At 43.5% G+C, this 18,177-nt stretch overlaps 1 long non-coding RNA gene and 1 pseudogene across 1 annotated transcript in view; one reads left to right on the forward strand and one right to left on the reverse strand.

The window, feature by feature from the left end:
- Window positions 1–18,177, reverse strand: part of LOC145538526 (uncharacterized) — a 93,011-nt gene that overhangs the window by 7,615 nt on the left and 67,219 nt on the right. Inside the window, exons 10-11 of the long non-coding RNA XR_014076977.1 lie at window positions 11,533–11,735; window positions 1,836–2,054 (exon numbers count right to left, since the gene is read on the reverse strand). This is a non-coding gene — a long non-coding RNA (uncharacterized LOC145538526). The remainder of the gene's footprint in view (window positions 1–1,835; window positions 2,055–11,532; window positions 11,736–18,177) is intronic.
- Window positions 14,000–14,095, forward strand: LOC145540010 (U6 spliceosomal RNA; annotated as a pseudogene).

Below are 18,177 nucleotides of genomic sequence, written 5' to 3' on the forward strand. Positions count from 1 at the left end.
ACTGAACTGAACTGAAACTCAAAGAAAGGGACTTCCCTGGTAGCTCAGCTGGCAAAGAATCCACCTGCAATGCAGGAGACCTTGGTTCAATTCCTGCGTCAGGAAGATCCCCTGGAGAAGGGATAGAAAGGGCTTCCCTGGTGGCTCAATGGTAAAGATTCTGTCTGCAATACAGGAGACGCAGGTTCAATCCCTGGGTCAGGAAAATCCCCTGGAGAAGGAAACGTCAACCCACTCCAGTATTCTTGCCTGGAGAATCCCAAGGACAAAGGAGACTGGTGGGACAGTCTATAAGGTGACAAAGAGTCAGACATGGCTGAGTGACTAAGTACAGTACAGCACAGCAAACTCAAAGAAAGCATGAAAAAATAAATAAATACAAAAGCAGAAATTAGTGATGATCAGTAAAACTAAAAGCCAATCCTTCAAAGAGACAATAAATAAAGCCCTGACTACAGTGACCAAGAAAAGTGAGAGGGACTTCCCTGGTGGTCTAGTGGTTAAGACTCTTCACTTCCAAAGCAGGGGACCCAGATTCTATCTCTGGTTGGGAAACTAAGATCCCACATGCTACAGCCAAAAATTAAAAATTTAAATAAAAAAGAAAAAACAACTACCATACAATTTTTTTTAAAAAAAGGCTACCAACTTATTTTGTCAGACAAAACTGTCTTCTCCTAGATTTCCCTGAGACAGAGCCTGAGACACAGGCTTGCACGTAAGTAGTTTATTTGGAACAAGATCTCAGGAAGCAGAAATGAGAGAGAAAAGGTTGAAACGAAGAAAGGCTGAAGTAAGGTTGCATCATTAACTTGGCTTGCAGGGAGGTATAGACTGAGGACTGATGGCTCAAGGATAAGTAATATTTTTTCTAGAGTGATGAAAAATGTTCTAAAATGGATTGTGATGGTACCTGCATGCATGCAAGCTCAGTTGTGTCTGACTTTTTGTGGCCCCAAGGACTGTGGCCACCAGGCTCCTCTGTCCATGGAATTCTCCAGGCAAGAATACTGGAGTGGGTTGCCATTTCCTTCTCCAGAGGATCTTCCCAACCCAGAAATCAAATTTCATCTCCTGCGTCTCCTGCATTGGCAGGCAGATTCTTTACCACTGAGCCACCTGAGATGATAGTTTCAGTTGACTTTTACAACTGAAATGGTAAACTGTATGTGAATTATGTCTCAATAAAGCTGTTACAAACATAAAAGGAAAAGAATTATTTGGAAATTATTTGAATTATTTAAAAATAAGAAAATAAGACCAAAGTAAAAAAGAAAAGAAGAAAAAGAAGAATGCAAAGAAGGAAGTGCACAGAAAGTGGGAGAGAAAATGGAAAGGAAGAATAAAATTCTTTGAGAAACTTTTCTGGTTGTCCAGAGGTTAAGATTTCACCTTCCAATGGAGGGGGTGCAGGTTCAGTCTCTGATCAGGGAGCTCTGATACTCATGCCACATGACACAGTCAGGAGAAAAAAATTCTTTGAATCAGTAGGAAAACAGAAAATTGTTAATTGCCTGTATAAGAAAAGGTGACTCTTCAGAAAAACACTAAAATTTCTGAATCCAAGTTTAACACACCAAAATTGAAACATTCTTTAGTAGGCCTAGTAATGGGTCCCAGTAATATCAGGTCCTAATCCTTGGAAATTAATAAATGTCTTACTTGGAGAAGGATTTTTGCATATGTGATTAAATTAATGGTCTTGGGGTGGAGATTTGATCCTGAACTATTAGGTAGATCTTGAATACAATCTCTTATATCACAGAAGGGAGGTCACACATACACACAGGAGAAGGCAATATGAAGACAAAGCAGAGGAGGATGTGAAGACTGACCCTGAAGATTAGAATGATGCAACCACAAATCAAGGAACACCAGCAACCACCAGAAACTGGGAGAGTTGAGGAACTGATCCTTCGTAGGGCCTCTGGAGGGAGAGCAGCCCCGTGCACAGCTTCATCTCCACCCGGTGGTACCAATTAGATTCCTGTTGTCTTAAGCCGTCAAGCTTTCAGAAATTTGTTACGGCAGCCATGGGAAACTAATGCACAGTCCTGTGGAACACACCAGAAGAAACGAATTAAAAAGTGTAATGAAAAAAAGTTCCTCCTCACAAATCAGCAAACACTTCCAGATACTTAGGAACAAATCTCACATTATACAGCATTGACCATGGACTCCCAGGTGTGTGCACCCAGATCTGGCTTCCCTAGCAGGGGAAAACTTCTTTGAGATGGGAGATTGCATCTTTAGGAATGATGTGGCAAATGTAGGTATTGAGATTTAGAAGTAGACATAGATCCTGTCCTCAAAGCAGATAGACAGATAATAAGGGTAGAATTCAAAAAGTATCTCAATGGTACACCTACAGAGTTCTGCGGGAGTTTGGAAGGGAAGAGGAAAGGCATAGGTGCAACTAGCCTTGAAAACAACCTTGAAAAATTAAGAAAGTTTCAGAAAGAACATAGCATCAGAACTGGCTCTTCAAGGAACTTCCCTGGTGCTCCCAGTGCAGGCAGGACAGGTTCGATCCCTGGCTGGGGAACTAAGATCCTCCATGCCACAACTAAGCCCATACCCTCAACTAGAGAACTCCGCGTGCTGCAACAAAGACCCAGCACAGCCAAAATAATTAAAAAAAAAAAAAAAAAAAGAACTGGCTCTTCAAACTTCAGGCCAAGAAGAAGCAAGGGAAGGACCCTGCTGGTCGAGGGAACAGTGAATGGAAGCATAATGAAACATCAGGAAAGAAACTGATGTGTTTGGGGAAAGGTAAAAAGTTCACCTTGATTATTTACACCATAAGTACTAGTCCATATTTATTGCATACTTCATAGGGAAAATGCTAGAGAAGTAAGAAGAAGCCAAATCAGAAAGGAAAATGTGACTTAAGCCAAACAAAAGGGTTCCTTTCCTTGGCGAAAAGGGAGATAGAGTCTTTGGCTGTGGAGTAGTCTTGATCTTTTTTTTCTAGGTCAACCTGGTGGCTAGTGGCAGTGGATTGGTATCAGGGGCCAGTTAGGAAGCCATGAAGCATCTAGGTAAGAGGTGACGAGAGTATGAGGAAAGCAGTAGGGGTGAGGGACAGGGCAATGGGGAGGGTCAGATTGAAGAGGTTTTAAGCACCAAGGACATGGAGACCAGCATGACGTGGGGACAGAAGCAGCTCCCAAGAATGGCAGCCCCGTGAGGACAGGGAAATTTACACCTTACTGTATCCTTGGCATTTAAACCAATTCCTGGCACGTAGTAAGTGCTCAGAAAACAACCATCTAATGAATATATCACATATGACTTCAAGTTTCTAGTTTGAAAGATAGATTCAATGGTGACAAGAATAAGCAAAATCATAGGAGGGAGATCAATTCATGGGCAGCAGTGCAGTGGTTTATTTGAGTCTTTGTGGTTTTACATGTCTGTGAGTGGAGATGTTGGTGTTGGGCTTCTCGGGTGGCACTAGTGGTAAAGAACCTGCTTGCCAGCTCAGGAGATATAAGAGACACGGATTCATTCCCTGGATCGAGAATATCCCCTGGAGGAGGGCGTGGCAACCCACTCCAGTATTCTTGCCTGACGAATCCCATGGATAGAGGAGCCTTGCAGGCTATAGTCCATAGGGTCTCAAAGAGTCGGACACAACTCAACTTCACACACAAACACACACACACACACACACACACACACACACACACACAGAGGAATGGAGATATGGGTTTAGAGCTCAGGAAAGAGTTTGAAACCATTAGAAAAAGATGAAATTTCCCAGGAAAAAAAGCATCAGAGCAAAAGGGATAAGATCAAGGATGGAACTTCCCTCTTTCTCAGTCAGCTTGGGCTGCAGAATACCCAAATTAACAAAATATCATAGGTGAGTGGTTTAGCAACACAAATTTATTTTCTCTCAATTCTGAAGGCTAGAAGTCCAAGGGCAGGGTGCTAGTATGGTGAGGTTCTAGTGAAAGCTCTTTCTTGGTTTGCAGACAGCTCTCTTCTCCCTGTCTTCTCACCCAGCAGAGCAGTGTGTGGGTGTGGGCAGGGGGGCTCTCTAGCATCTCTTCTTAGAAACTCACCAATCTGGTGGCCTACCGTCATGACCCCACCTAAACATAATTACCTCCCAAAGGCTCCATCTCCAATACCATCACATGGGAGGCTAAGGCTTCAAAATGTAAATTTGGGTGGGTGGCTGGGGGAACAATTCAGTCCGTGGCAGAGACTGTAAATGCCCTTTGAGAGAGCTACTTCAGAAGAGTGGGAGAACCATAAGCAGATAGTAATGGTAGAAAGTGGATGGGAATGACCTATATTTTTAGCTCTTTGTACCAGGAATATAGTAAGACCTTTAAAAAAATTCAGTAAATGAGTATGGCGGGGTGGGGCGGGGCAGGGGGGGGATCTCTCTGAACCTGTCCTTTTCCTAATTTAAAATAGTTAACACCTTATCTTGAGTTTCTCCTGCATCCTTCCCCTAAACCTCTCTGGACTAACTCTTGCTGTAGATTTCACAGTTGTTCTGGGGAAAGCACCTAATAACCATACACCAGTGCAGAGCACCAGCCCTGGTCCTGAGAACTGTTTTCACCCTGGAAAGACCAAGGCGGGGACATTTTGTGTGAAGGTCTACACCATCATGACCATGATAGTAGATCTCGGGGTCCAGAATTCTGTGGGAAAGCTATTCTAGGGGTTGCACACTCAAAAAAAAAAAAAATTAACAGCTGAGCAGGTAAAATAAATGAATGAAGCCAGCTGTATGTAAGACAGCTGAGAGTAGGGGTGACTCTGCTTTAAATGAGGGAGTGTCCCCAGGTCTACGTGAGGCAACCTCTCCCCAGTTCCAGTCAACTGTTACCATGAAGGACTGTGGCCCAGAACTTCTGGGTATTTATATTTTCCAGGAGAGGCTGTAATCTCAGATTATTATATAAAATTACCCAATTTTTAATCTTGACAACTAATTCAACTTAGTTGTGGGAGTTCAACAGAGCATACCTGCAGGTCCATGAGACACTCGAGTCATGTGAGACTCTCAAGTTGCCCGCAGTGTCCCTGCCTCAGATCTTGCAAGAAGTAAATTAAAGATTCATGAAGAAAAGTTGTACACCTACACTGCAAGTCACAGAGTTAGAAAGCTCATTAACCCCTAGGGCATGACTTGGGTTGAGAACGAAAATAAAGCCTCATTAAATTCATGGAAATGGAACCAAATTTGTGGACGACTCTCCAAGATGTCAAGCATCCTTAAATGCTCAAGAAGGACAAGCAGGCTGTTGACAACACAGCCCTCCGCATCCCTATCAGAACAGACCACAAGACGATGATGCAGATCCAGGCTCTTACTAGGGGCAAGCAGAGGTGGCAATGGGGGAACATTCAGGAGAAACAGGACAAGATTTTGTTCCTTGACTTCTTGAGGCTTCAGTTTGCTCATTTATACAATGAAGGGGCTGAGCCTGAGAAGGGCTCTCCGGTCCCTTCTACTCTGGGATTTGCACGGAGCGATGACTTCGTTTCTGCTGTCTTGCTCTGATTTGGTGTTGTTTTCTGACTGGCAGGGGCAGGCAACACCTCTTAGACTTGACGAAAAGCTGTCACCTTAGGCCTCAGCAGTCAGCACATCGAAGAGTGTCTTAGGGAAAAAAATAGCATCAGAAATTCATCTTCATAACCAGTAAGTGAAGTTTGGCCAAGGAAAAAGAGGAGACTAGGGGGGAATAAGCTGGTGTGTTTTGTTTTTCCACTCAGCATCACCTCCCTTATTAGAAGGAGAGAGAGAGACAAGAAAGAAGTCTTGCTCTGAAAGAGTAAATTACACTGATTTATTCATTTGATCACTTTCTCGACGAATGCTTATTGAGTTCTCCAGTCTCCAGCCCCTGTGGGAGGTCGAGGGGCACCACAGTGAAGGATGGTCATTCTCTCAGGACAGGACAGACCTCAAATAAGTAAGCATAATAAACCAAATTTAGATGGGAAAGATCATGCATTTTTAACTCATTTTTTTCATTAATTAATTTGTTTGACTCTGTTGGGTCTTAGTCGCAGCACATGAGATCTCCGTTGCATCACACAGGATCTGTCCTACAGTGTGTGGCTCTCTGGTTGCAGAGCACAAGTTCAGTAGCTGCAGGCTCAGTAGATGGGGCACCTGGGTTTAGTTGCCCCATGATAGGTAGGATCATACTTAGTTCCCTGACCAGGGATGGAACCTGTGTCCCCTGCACTGAAAGACAGACTCTTAATCCCTGGACCACGAGGGAAGTCTCTATTATTTTTATTTTTAATGAACTATGACAGAAAGACACCATGTGCTGTGATAAAGAATAACCTTCAGAGGTACATGGAGGCCTCACTAAAAATTATATTTAGGCTGAAAAGTGGACGAAAAGTAGGTGACCAGAACCCCTCAGGGAAGGGTGTTCTAGGAAGAGGAAATAGAAGTCAAAATAATTGGTCAGGAAGAATCTGGCAAGTGCCAGAAACCATCAGAGGGCCAGCTGGCCAGGGCCTGCAAACAGCAGGGTAAGTAAACTAAGTCTGAGATTCCTGGAGATGGGCTGGGACTCCAATGGCCACCATGAGGAGCTTGGATCTTGTTCCAAGGGCAACGAGAAGCTGTTTTTTAAGGGGTGTAAGGAGGGTCTGTCCTTATCCATCAGAGGGCAGACAGAATGAAAACCACAATCACAGTAAACTAACCAAACAGATCACATGGACCACAGCCTTGTCTGACTCAATGAAACTATGAGCCATACTGTCTAGGGCCACCCAAAATGGTCAGGTCATGGCAGAGAGTTCTGACAAAATGTGGTCCACTGGAGAAGGGAATGGCAAACTACTTCAGTATTCTTGCCTTGAGAACCCCATGAACAGTATGAAAAGGCAAAAAGAAAGGACACTGAAAGATGAACTCCCCAGGTTGGTAGGTGCCCAATATGTTACCTGAAAAGAATGGAGAAATAACTCCAAAAAGGATGAAGAGATGGAGCCAAAGCAAAAACAACACACAGCTGTGCATATGATTGGTGATGGAAGTAAAGTCCAATGCTGTAAAGAGCAATATTGCATAGGAATCTGAAATGTTAGGTCTATGAATCAAGGCAAATTGAAAGTGGTCAAACAGGAGGTGGCAAGAGTGAACATCAGCATTTTAGGAATCAGTGAACTAAAATGGACTGGAATGGGTGAATTTAATTCAGATGACCATTATATCTACTACTGTGGGCAAGAATCCCTTAGAATAAATGGAGTAGCCCTCATAGTCAACAAGAGTCTGAAATGTAGTACTTGGATGCGATCTCAGAAATGACAGAATGATCTCTGTGTGGCAAACCATTCAATATCACAGTAATCCAAGTCTATGCCCCTACCAGTAATGCTGAAGAAACTGAAGTTAAACAGTTCTATGAAGACCTACAAGACCTTCTAGAATTAACACCCAAAGAAAGATGTCCTTTTCATTATAGGGGACTGGAATGCAAAAGTAGGAAGTCAAGAGCTACCTGGAGTAATGGGCAAATTTGGCCTTGGAGTACAGAATGAAGCAGGTCAAAGGCTAACAGAGTTTTGCCAAGAGAATGCACTGGTTCTTAGCAAATACCCTCTTCTAACAACACAAGAGAAGACTCTACACATGGACATCACAAGATGGTCAACACTGAAATCAGATTGATTATATTCTTTGCAGCCAAAGGTGGAGAAGCTCTGTACAGTCAGCAAAAACAAGACCAAGAGCTGACTTTGGCTCAGATCCTGAACTCCTTATTGCCAAATTCAGACTTAAATTGAAGAAAGTAGGGAAAGCCACTAGACCATTTAGGTATGACCTAAATCAAATCCCTTACAATTATATGGTGGAAGTAACAAACAGATTCAAGTGATCAGATCTGACAGAGTGCCTGAAGAACTATAGAATGAAGTTCGTGACATTGTACAGGAGGCAGGGATCAAGATCATCCCCAAGAAAAAGAAATGCAAAAAGGCAAAATGGTTGTCTGAGGAGGTCTTACAAATAGCTGAGAAAAGAAGAGAAGCTAAAGGCAAAGGAGAAAAGGGAAGATATACCTATTTGCAAGGTTCCAAGGGACAGCAAGGAGAGATAAGAAAGCCTTCCTCAGTGATCAATGCAAAGAAATAGGAGAAAGCAATAGAATGGGAAAGACTATAGATCTCTTCAAGAAAATTAGAGATACAAAAGGAAAATTTCATGCAAAGATGGGCACAATAAAGGACAGAAATGGTATGGACCTAACAGAAGCAGAAGATATTAAGAAGAGGTGGCAAGAATCACAGAAGACCCATACAAAAAGATCTTTCATGACCCAGATAACCACAATGGTGTGGTCACTCACCTAGAGCCAGACATCCTGGAATGCAAAGTCAAGTGGGCCTTAGGAAGCATCTCTACGAACAAAGCTAGTGGAGGTGATGGAATTCCAGTTGAGCTATTTCAAATCCTAAAAGATGATGCTGTGAAAGTGCTGCACTCAATATGCCAGAATATTTGGAAAACTCAGCAGTGGCCACAGGACTGGAAAATGTCAGTGTTCATTCCAATCTCAAATAAAGGCAATGCCAAAGAATGTTCAAACTACTGCACAATTGCACTCATTTCACACACTAGCAAAGTAATCCTTAAGATTCTCCAAGACAGTGTTCAACAATACGTGAACTGTGAACTTCCACATGTTCAAGTTGGATTTAGAAAACGCAGAGGAACAAGAGATCAAATTGCCAACATCCACTGGATCATCGAAAAAGTAAGAGAGTTCCAGAAAAACATCTACTTTTGCTTTATTGACTACGCCAAAGCCTTTGACTGTGTGGTCACAACAAACTGTGGAAAATTCTGAAAGAGGTGGGAATACCAGACCACCTGACCTACCTCCTGAGAAATCTGTATGCAGGTCAAGAAGCAACAGTTAGAACTGGACATGCAACAACAGACTGGTTCCAAATAGGGAAAGGAGTACATCAAGGCTGTATACTGCCACCCTACTTATTTAACTTATATTCAGAGTACATCATGCAAAATGCCAGGCTGAAGGAAGCACAAGCTGGAATCAAGATTGTTGGCAGGATTATCAATAACCTTAGATATGCAGATGACACCACCCTTATGGCAGAAAGCAAAGAAGAACTAAAGAGCCTCTTGATGAAAGAAGAGAGTGAAGAAGTTGGCTTAAAACTCAACATTCAGAAAATTAAGATCATGGCATCTGGTCCCATCACTTCATGGCAAATAGACGGGGAAACAATGGAAACAGTGACAGACTTTATTTTCTTGTGCTACAAAGTCACGCAGATGGTGACTGCAGCCATGAAATAAAAAGACACTTGCTCCTTGGAAGGAAAATTATGACCAACCTAGACAGCATATTAAAAAGCAGAGACATTACTTTGCCAGCAAAGGTCCATCTAGTCAAAGCTTTGGTTTTTCCAGTGGTCATGTGTGGATGTGAGAGTTGGCCTATAAAGAAAGCTGAGTACTACAGAATTGATGCTTTTGAACTGTGATGTTGGAGAAGACTCTTGAGAGCCCCTTGGACTGCAAGGAGATCCAACCTGTCCATCCTAAAGGAGATCAGTCCTGGGTGTTCATTAGAAGGACTGATGTTGAAGCTGAAACTCCAATACTTTGGCCACCTCATGCGAAGAGTTGACTCATTGGAAAAGACCCTGATGCTGGGAAGGATTGGGGGCAGGAGGAGAAGGGAACGACAGAGGATGAGATGGTAGGATGGCATCACTGACTCGATGGACATGAGTTTGGGTAAACTCTGGGAGTTGGTGATGGACAGGGAGGCCTGGCGTGCTGGGATTCATGGGGTCACAAACAGTCAGACACGACTGAGCGACTGAACAGACTGAATGTGCCTTTCTTTCCTTACACCTTTTAGCCTTTGAACATATTGTTCAGTTTCCCTAGAACAGGCTTCCTTCTTTGTTCACTTACTGAATTCAACTCAGCTCAAAAATGATACCTCTTCTCAGAAACCTTTCTTGATTGCTCCAGGCTGACTTGTGTATTTTCTAACTGGACAACATAGTGTTAATTTAGAACACAGAACAGGGAGTCAGAAGGCCTGGGTTCAAATCCTGACTATAGCGCCCAGTAAGTGGGAGTTCCTCAAGGTCAGGGACTATACCTGCATCAACTTTATAGCCCCTGAGCACCTGGACAATGCTTGGCACAGAGTATGGAGTAGCCTGGTGAAGACTTTGTGAAGAAATGTAAAAGATCTCTCTGCTCATGCTGGGCTTCATATCCTCAAACCAAGTTCTCAAATCTTCCTTCAAAACTTGAGAGGATACACTCTAGAGACACCTACGTCTGCACTGCTAGAGGCCCCAAATGAGAAGCAATTGAACACATTCTCCTCCAGCACTTTCTCTCCGTCTCAATTTTTTTTTCTCGTCCCACAGCCCTCCAAGCTCACTTTTGCAGTCAGTCCTTACCCCAACCACCCACACCTTAGCCCTCACAGAGAGTGGAAGAGATCAAGCTGTGGTCTGCAAGATTTCCAAATACAGTTTGAGGATGATTTAAATTTCCCAGGACCAAATTTGTGAAAATTCAGTGAGCTATACTCTGAATGGTAGGTACACTTTCTGTGTGCATTTTATATTTCTATAAAATACAATTTTATAAAAGGACCCAGTTACCAAATTGAGGCGCCTCCTGATGGCTCAGTGGTCAGGAATCTGCCTGCAATGCAGGAGATGAAGGTTTAATCCCTGGGTCAGGAAGATCCCATGGAGAAGGAAATGGCAACCCACTCCAGTAATCTTGCCTGGAGAATCCCATGCACAGAGGAGTCTAGTGGTCTATAGTACATGGCATCACATAAGAGTTGGACATAACTTAGTGACTAAACAACAAGCCAAATTGAAGAGGTTCTTACTGGCCAAAAAAAGGATCAAAATCTGAACATCAGTAAGTATAATAAACCACAGTGGATTTAATACCAAAAGAATAATAAATTTCCCAGAACCCATTAACCAAAAATTGCTATTGAATGCCTACCATGTGCCCACTACCAAGCTCAATGCTTTGTGGATAAAAGTTTTGTACTGTGGAGTGTGAAACATGTACAAATGTTGGAGTCATTTAAAAAAATAATAAAGTGACAAATAGAAGTTTAGGAACAGAGTCCAGAAAAGCATGGTAAAATGAGAGACCTTGAAGCTTAAACATGGTTAGTTTCACATAAATCTCCCTCCAGCTCATGAATTCTTAACCTATTTTGCATCATTTGATAGCCTGGTAAAAGTATAGATTGCTTTAAGGTTTTTAAATGCATAAAATAAAATACACAGCATTACAAAAGAAACTATATTGAGAAACATTTGGGAAATACATTCGTGAAACAAATTTGTGATATAGTGACGTTTTTCTTTATGAAGGCATTAAATATCAAGATCTTGCAACAAGCTGGAGAACAAGTGCTTTCCCTCCTATAGAAGAACTTCCCTACTGTGATCTCAACATCTACCTTGTCTCAGTACCCAGCACCCTCTTAAGTGCCTCACCCATGGGTGACCCGAACACCTTCCAGTGTTCTCAGCTGTGCCAGCCAGCTCTGGGTCCTCGTGCTCTGTCTCCGGTAAACAGTAGCAGTGGTGCCAGCTTGAATGTTGGAGCCATAATCACAAGCACCCTACATATACGTTCTCCAGATTTCTTCCTTATTCAGTCATCCCAAAGGTCTCATGTTAGTCTGGAGTTGCACACGCTGGGAGGCAAAGGAGAGAGAAAAACAACAAGATTCACAGTCTGCAAATCTGAGATCAACTAGTTGGATGGTCTTAGCAACCACTCTGAATCAAATCTCCAAGACTGACAGAAGGAAGGGTTCTGCCCTGCAGGGATGTTCTGCGAATGGGAAGGTATGTTCAAAGCACTTCCGTAACTAAACATTTCTGTGAAGAAGTTACATAATTTGACTTCCTTAGAAAGGAAGAGATAATATATTGAGACATGCATTTAGCCATCCCTGGGAAAAGACAGGGAAGCTCGGCGTGCTACAGTCCATGGAGTCACCAAGAGTCAGACACGACTGAGCAACTGAAAAACAACTAGCCATCTCTGGGCTTCCCAGGTGACTCAGAGGGTCAAGAATCCACCTGCGATGCAGAAGATGCAAGAGATGTGGGTTCAATCCCTGGGTCGGGAAGATCCCCTGCAGGAGGGCACAGCAACCCACTCTAGGATTCCTGCCTGGAGAATCCCATGGACAGAGGAGCCTGGTGGGCTACAGTTCATAGGGTTGCAGAGTCAGACATGGACTGAAGCAACTGAGCATGCACACAGCCATTCCTTCTCTCCATATTGTGAGAAATGCTTTAACATTCATTGACTAGTTTATTGAAACTGGTTGTCAGACATAGCACGTGCTCTGCCCCAAGGCACACAATAGAGGAGAGCAGGGCCACTAGTTTTACCATTTTGCTGGACAGCTGGGTTCCAGGTCAGCTGGAGCCAGTTTCCCTGTTCCAAAGCCCAGACCATGAGTACTGTGAGTTTCCTCACAAATTTATTTTTCTCTGTGTTCCCCGAATTCTGATTCTCTTTTCTTCATGGCTTCAAAGCGCCTCAAGACCACAAAACCAGCTGTTAGGACAGGGGGCCTCATCACCTTCGTGAAGGACCCTTCCTGGACAGTAAGTCCAGCTGTTAGAGCAGCACTTATGCTTCATAACAAGTCTTCTTTTAATCTTTATTTTATTTTTTTATCTTTTGGCCACATAGAGCAGTATGTGGGATCTTAGTTCCCCAACCAGGAGTCAAACCCGCTCCCCTGCGTTTGGCAGCACAGAGTCCTAACCACTGAACCACCAGGGAAGTCCCCATAACAAGTCTTTACTCCTCTTTATAGGATCGCCACCAAACAATTCATGCACACATTCAAAATGTCCTGAGTACCTACTATGTGTCAGGCACTGTCCCAGGCCCTTTGGAGCCGACAAAGTTGACCCAGGTATGGCCAGTCCCTGGCCTTGAGAAATCCCATACGGTGGAGTTAGGACGTGAACTCAGGCAGGTTATGAGGTTTTTTTTTTTTTTAATTTTATATTGACTATAGTTGATTTACAATGTTAGTGGTTATGAATTTTATATTGAAAGGATTCTCAGAGTTCACTGGGTCCAGTTCTCCAATTTTACAAGTGAAAATGCTGTTTCCATATTTACTAGGTGTCAGGCAGTATTCTAAGGACTTTAAAACCATGAAATAGGTGCTCACTTGGACAGCACATATACTAAAATCGGAATGAGATGTAACCACAAGGTGTGTGGTGTCTGGTTTCTTGCTGTTCAAAAGCCAATAAACAGGCCAGGTTGGTGGAAAGGAAAGTTTGCTTTATTTCAGATGCTGGAAGTGGGGTGGGGTAGGGAGACTACATGCAGAAGCAGCACAGTAGACTCTGACAGTCACCTTCAAACTGGTCATCAGTGGTCTGAACAGTGTCAACTTGATTGTTTCAGGTACAGTTAATCTTCAGTTCCAGGGTCCATGTGTTCCCATTTCTTTGAGGCCAATTCTTGGAATTGTGGCAGTTTATGTCGTGGATACAGTCTGGTCATCAGGTAGTTAACTTCTTCCACCTGGGGTTTCAGTATCTATAAGGCAGCTCACAGGATATGGGCCAGAATATTATCTATAGCCTTTGAGAAGGAACTGGAGGTCCTTGACTATCTTAATGAGTACATTATTATTGTTTGGTCTCCTCTGACGTTTTCCTTTGTTTTCACATGTCCTCTGCATTGAGAAGATTCCCTGGAGAAGGGAATGGCAACCCACTCCAGTATTCTTGCCTGGGAAATCCCATGGACAGAGGAGTGTGGTAGGCTTACAGTCCATAGGGTTGCAAAGAATCAGATGTGACTAAGTGACTAACACTTCCACTTTTTCACATGTCCTCATTTCTCTGATTAAACTTACTCTTTGACTAAAGTTTTCCACAGCAAAAGGCAGGCAGAGGACAGGGTGGGGGCCCAAGGACCATCAGGTCCTGCTCTGTTCAGATACAGAGTAGATTATTATGGTGCCTGTGCAAGGATGACATGCAAATTCTTGAAGCATTCCATATTTTTATACATAATACAAAATAAAATGGATGTTAGGAAGACAGAAAATAAAATGTGAAATAGGTACAAAACAAAAAATGAACTTTCAAGTAATGTACCTAAGATCACATGTTTGTGCTCAGTTGTGTCCAATTCTGCAACGCCATGGACTGTAGCCCACCAGGCTCCTCTGTCCATGGGATTTCCCAGGCAGGAATACTAGAGTGGGTTCCCATTTCTAACTCCAGGGAATCTTCCTGACCCAGGGATCAAACCTGCATCTCTTGCATCTCCTGCATTGGCTGGCAAATTCTTTATCACCGAGCCACAAGGGAAGCCCTAAGATCACATAGCCAGGAAGAAACTGCAGAGCTTGGCTTCACGTCCAGATAGTCTAGCTTCAGCATCCACACTCTGAACCTGCCTTACTGAGCAGGGAGTAGGATGCTGGCCCCTCTGCCAGGCTGCAAGCCTTCTCCCCACATCAGTGAGGATGTTCCCCCAGTCAACTGGCAGGCCAGATCTGGCCCTGTCTTGAGTCAGACAGCGAAGATGCTATCAGTGACAACTCTGAGGACACACCAGAGAGGAGTTTGTCCCCTGCTATATTTTCCAGACCTTAGTCATGCTGGACTGGTTGGTTTCCCAGCATCTCTGCTGCTGCTGCTAAGTAGCTTCAGTCGTGTCCGACTCTGTGCGACCCCATAGACAGTAGCCCACCAGGTTCCCCTTTCCCTGGGATTCTCCAGGCAAGAACACTGAAGTGGGTTGCCATTTCCTTATCCAATGCATGAAAGGGAAAAGTGAAAGTGAAGTTGCTCAGTCATGTCTGACTCAGCGACCCCATGGACTGAAGCCTGCCAGGCTTCTCCGTCCATGGGATTTTCGAGGCAAAAGAGTACTGGAGCGGGGTCCCAGCATCTCTGGTCACACAGAAAAGCCCCAAGGCAATGGAGACCAAGCAAACAGTACTTCCAGCCTCCCTCCCAACTAAGCCCTCTCCACCCTTCTCTCTCAAATCCTTTGGCCTCCTTTGCCCTTGACCTGACTTTGAAAGGACAAATCATCAGTATTCAGTGAGGGCTGATATTTCAGAGGAAGAACGTCAACAGATGTGTTGAGACAGATCTGCTGATTGGATTCAGGCGGCTTGTGAAATGTGGCATCAAAGCCTCCTGCAGCAGGCTGCCAGGCCAAGCACTCCAGCTGGCGCTGGGCAGAGCAGACCTGTGGCATCCAGATAGAAGCCTCAAGCCTGCCAGCCTCGATTCATGGTTGCAGAGACACTCTCTTCCCGCACATCAGTACATTTTCACAGCTCCTTCCTGCTACCAGAGAAGAACAGACTTTGGTTTCCCCAGTGCTGATGTTTCCAGGTCCCAGCTGCATCAGCATCAGCCCCTCTCATACTCCTGCAGTACAGGGGAACTGGTCTGAAAAGACTCCAAACTCTGCAGCTGCTTTCAGGGTCTCACAATTGCTTTCAAGCCATCATTGTTCCCATACTTACTGAGCTTTTACTATCTGCCAGGCATTGTGCTCAGCGTCAGAGATCAAGGAGTGAATAAGGCAAATATGACCCCCGTCTTTAAGGAACTTGCAGTCCATTGGGGACACAAGCAATCACAAGGACTAACAAGTACAGGGCTACAGAACATAGCTTCAACTGGGTGGTCAGGGAAGGCTTCCTGAAAGAAGAAATATCTAATCTAAGACCTGAAGAATTAGCAAAGGTTAACTAAGCAGATTCTTTACCATCTGAGCCACCAAGGAAGCTCAAGATATCCTTTTCATTATAGGGGACTGGATTGCAAAAGTAGGAAATCAAGAAACACCTGGAGTTAACAGGCAAATTTGGCCTTGGAGTACAGAATGAAGCAGGTCAAAGGCCAACAGAGTTTTGCCAAGAGAACACACTGGTCATAGCAAACACTCTCTTCCAACAACACAAGAGAAGACTCTACACATGGACATCACCAGATGGTCAACACTGAAATCAGATTGATTATATTCTTTGCAGCCAAAGGAGAAGCTCTATATAGCCAGCAAAAACAAGACTGGGAGCTGACTGGCTCAGATTCTGAACTCCTTATTTCCAAATTCAGACTTAAATTGAAGAAAGTAGGGAAAACCACTAGACCATTTAGGTATGACCTAAATCAAATCCCTTATGATTATACAGTGGAAGTGAGAAATAGATTCAAGGGATTAGATCTGACAGAAAGAGTGCCTGAAGAACTATGGACAGAGGTTCATGACATTGTACAGGAAGCAGGGATCAAGACCATCTCCAAGAAAAAGAAATGCAAAAAGGCAAAACAGCTGTCTGAGGAGGCCTTACAAATAGCTGTGAAAGGAACAGAAGTGAAAAGCAAAGGAGAAAATGAAAGATATACCCATTTGAATGCAAATTTCCAAAGAATAGCAGGGAGAGATAAGAAAGCCTTCCGCAATGATCAGTGCAAAGAAATAGAGGAGAACAATAGAATGGGAAAGACTATAGATCTCTTCAACAAAATTAGAGATACCAAGGGAATATTTCATGCAATTATGGGCACAATATAGGACAGAAATGGTATGGACCTAACAGAAGCAGAAGATATTAAGAAGAGATGGCAAGAATACACAGAATTATACAAAAAAGATCTTCACGACCCAGATAATCATGATGGTGTGATCACTCATCTAGAGGCAGACATCCTGGAATGCAAAGTCAAGTGGGCCTTAGGAAGCATCACTACGAACAAAGCTAGTGGATGTGATGGAATTCCAGTTGAGCTATTTCAAATCCTAAAAGATGATGCTGTGAAAGTGCTGCACTCAATATGCCAGCAAATCTGGAAAACTCAGCAGTGGCCACAGGACTGGAAAAGGTCAGTTTTCATTCCAATCCCAAAGAAAGGCAATGCCAAACAACGCTCAAACTACCATACAATTGCACTCATCTCACACGCTCGTAAAATAATGCTCAAAATTCTCCAAGCCAGGCTTCAACAGTACGTGAACTGTGAACTTCCACATGTTCAAGTTGGATTTAGAAAAGGCAGAGGAACAAGAGATCAAATTGCCAACATCCATTGGATCATCGAAAAAGTAAGAGAGTTCCAGAAAAACATCTACTTTTGCTTTATTGACTACACTAAAGCCTTTGACTGTGTGGATCACAACAAACTGTGGATAATTCTGAAAGAGATGGGGATACCAGACCACCTGACCTGCCTCCTGAAAAACCTGTATGCAGGTCAAGAAGCAACAGTTAGAACTGGACATGAAACAACAGACTGGTTCCAAATAGAGAAAGGAGTACATCAAGGCTGTATATTGTCACCCATGCTTATTTAACTTATATACAGAGTGCATCATGAAAACCACTGGGCTGGATGAAGCACAAGCTGGAATCAAGTTTGCTGGGAGAAATATCAATAACCTCAGATATGCAGATGACACCACCCTTATGGCAGAAAGTGAAGCAGAACTAAAGAGCCTCTTGATGGAAGTCAAAGAGGAGAGCGAAAAAGTTGGCTTAAAACTCAACATTCAGAAAATGAAGATCATAGCATCAGGTCCCATCACTTCATGGCAAATAGATGGGGAAACAGTGGAAACAGTGGCTGACTTTATTTTTGGGGGCTCCAAAATCACTGCAGATGGTGATTGCAGCCGTGAAATTAAAAGACGCTTACTCCTTGGAAGGAAAGTTATGACCAACCTAGACAGCATATTAAAAAGCAGAGACATTACTTTGCCAACAAAGGTCCATCTAGTCAAAGCTATGGTTTTCCAGTAGTCGTGTATGGATGTGAGGGTTGGACTATAAAGAAAGCTGAGTGCCAAAGAATTGATGCTTTTGAACTGCAGTGTTGGAGAAGACTCTTGAGGATCCCTTGGACTGCAAGAAGATCAAACCAGTCAATCGTAAAGGAAATCAGTCCTGAATATTCATCAGAAGGACCGATGCTGAAGCTGAAACTCCAATACTTTGGCCACCTGATGCGAAGAACTGACTCACTTGTAAAGACCCTGATGCTGGGAAAGATTGAAGGTGGGAGGAGAAGGGGATGACAGAGGATGAGATGGTTGGAGGGCATCACCAACATGACGGACATGAG

The sequence above is a fragment of the Giraffa tippelskirchi genome, chromosome 2 (assembly GCF_054371585.1).
Source record: "Giraffa tippelskirchi isolate mGirTip1 chromosome 2, T2T-mGirTip1v1.2.pri, whole genome shotgun sequence".
Classification (NCBI taxonomy): domain Eukaryota; kingdom Metazoa; phylum Chordata; class Mammalia; order Artiodactyla; family Giraffidae; genus Giraffa; species Giraffa tippelskirchi.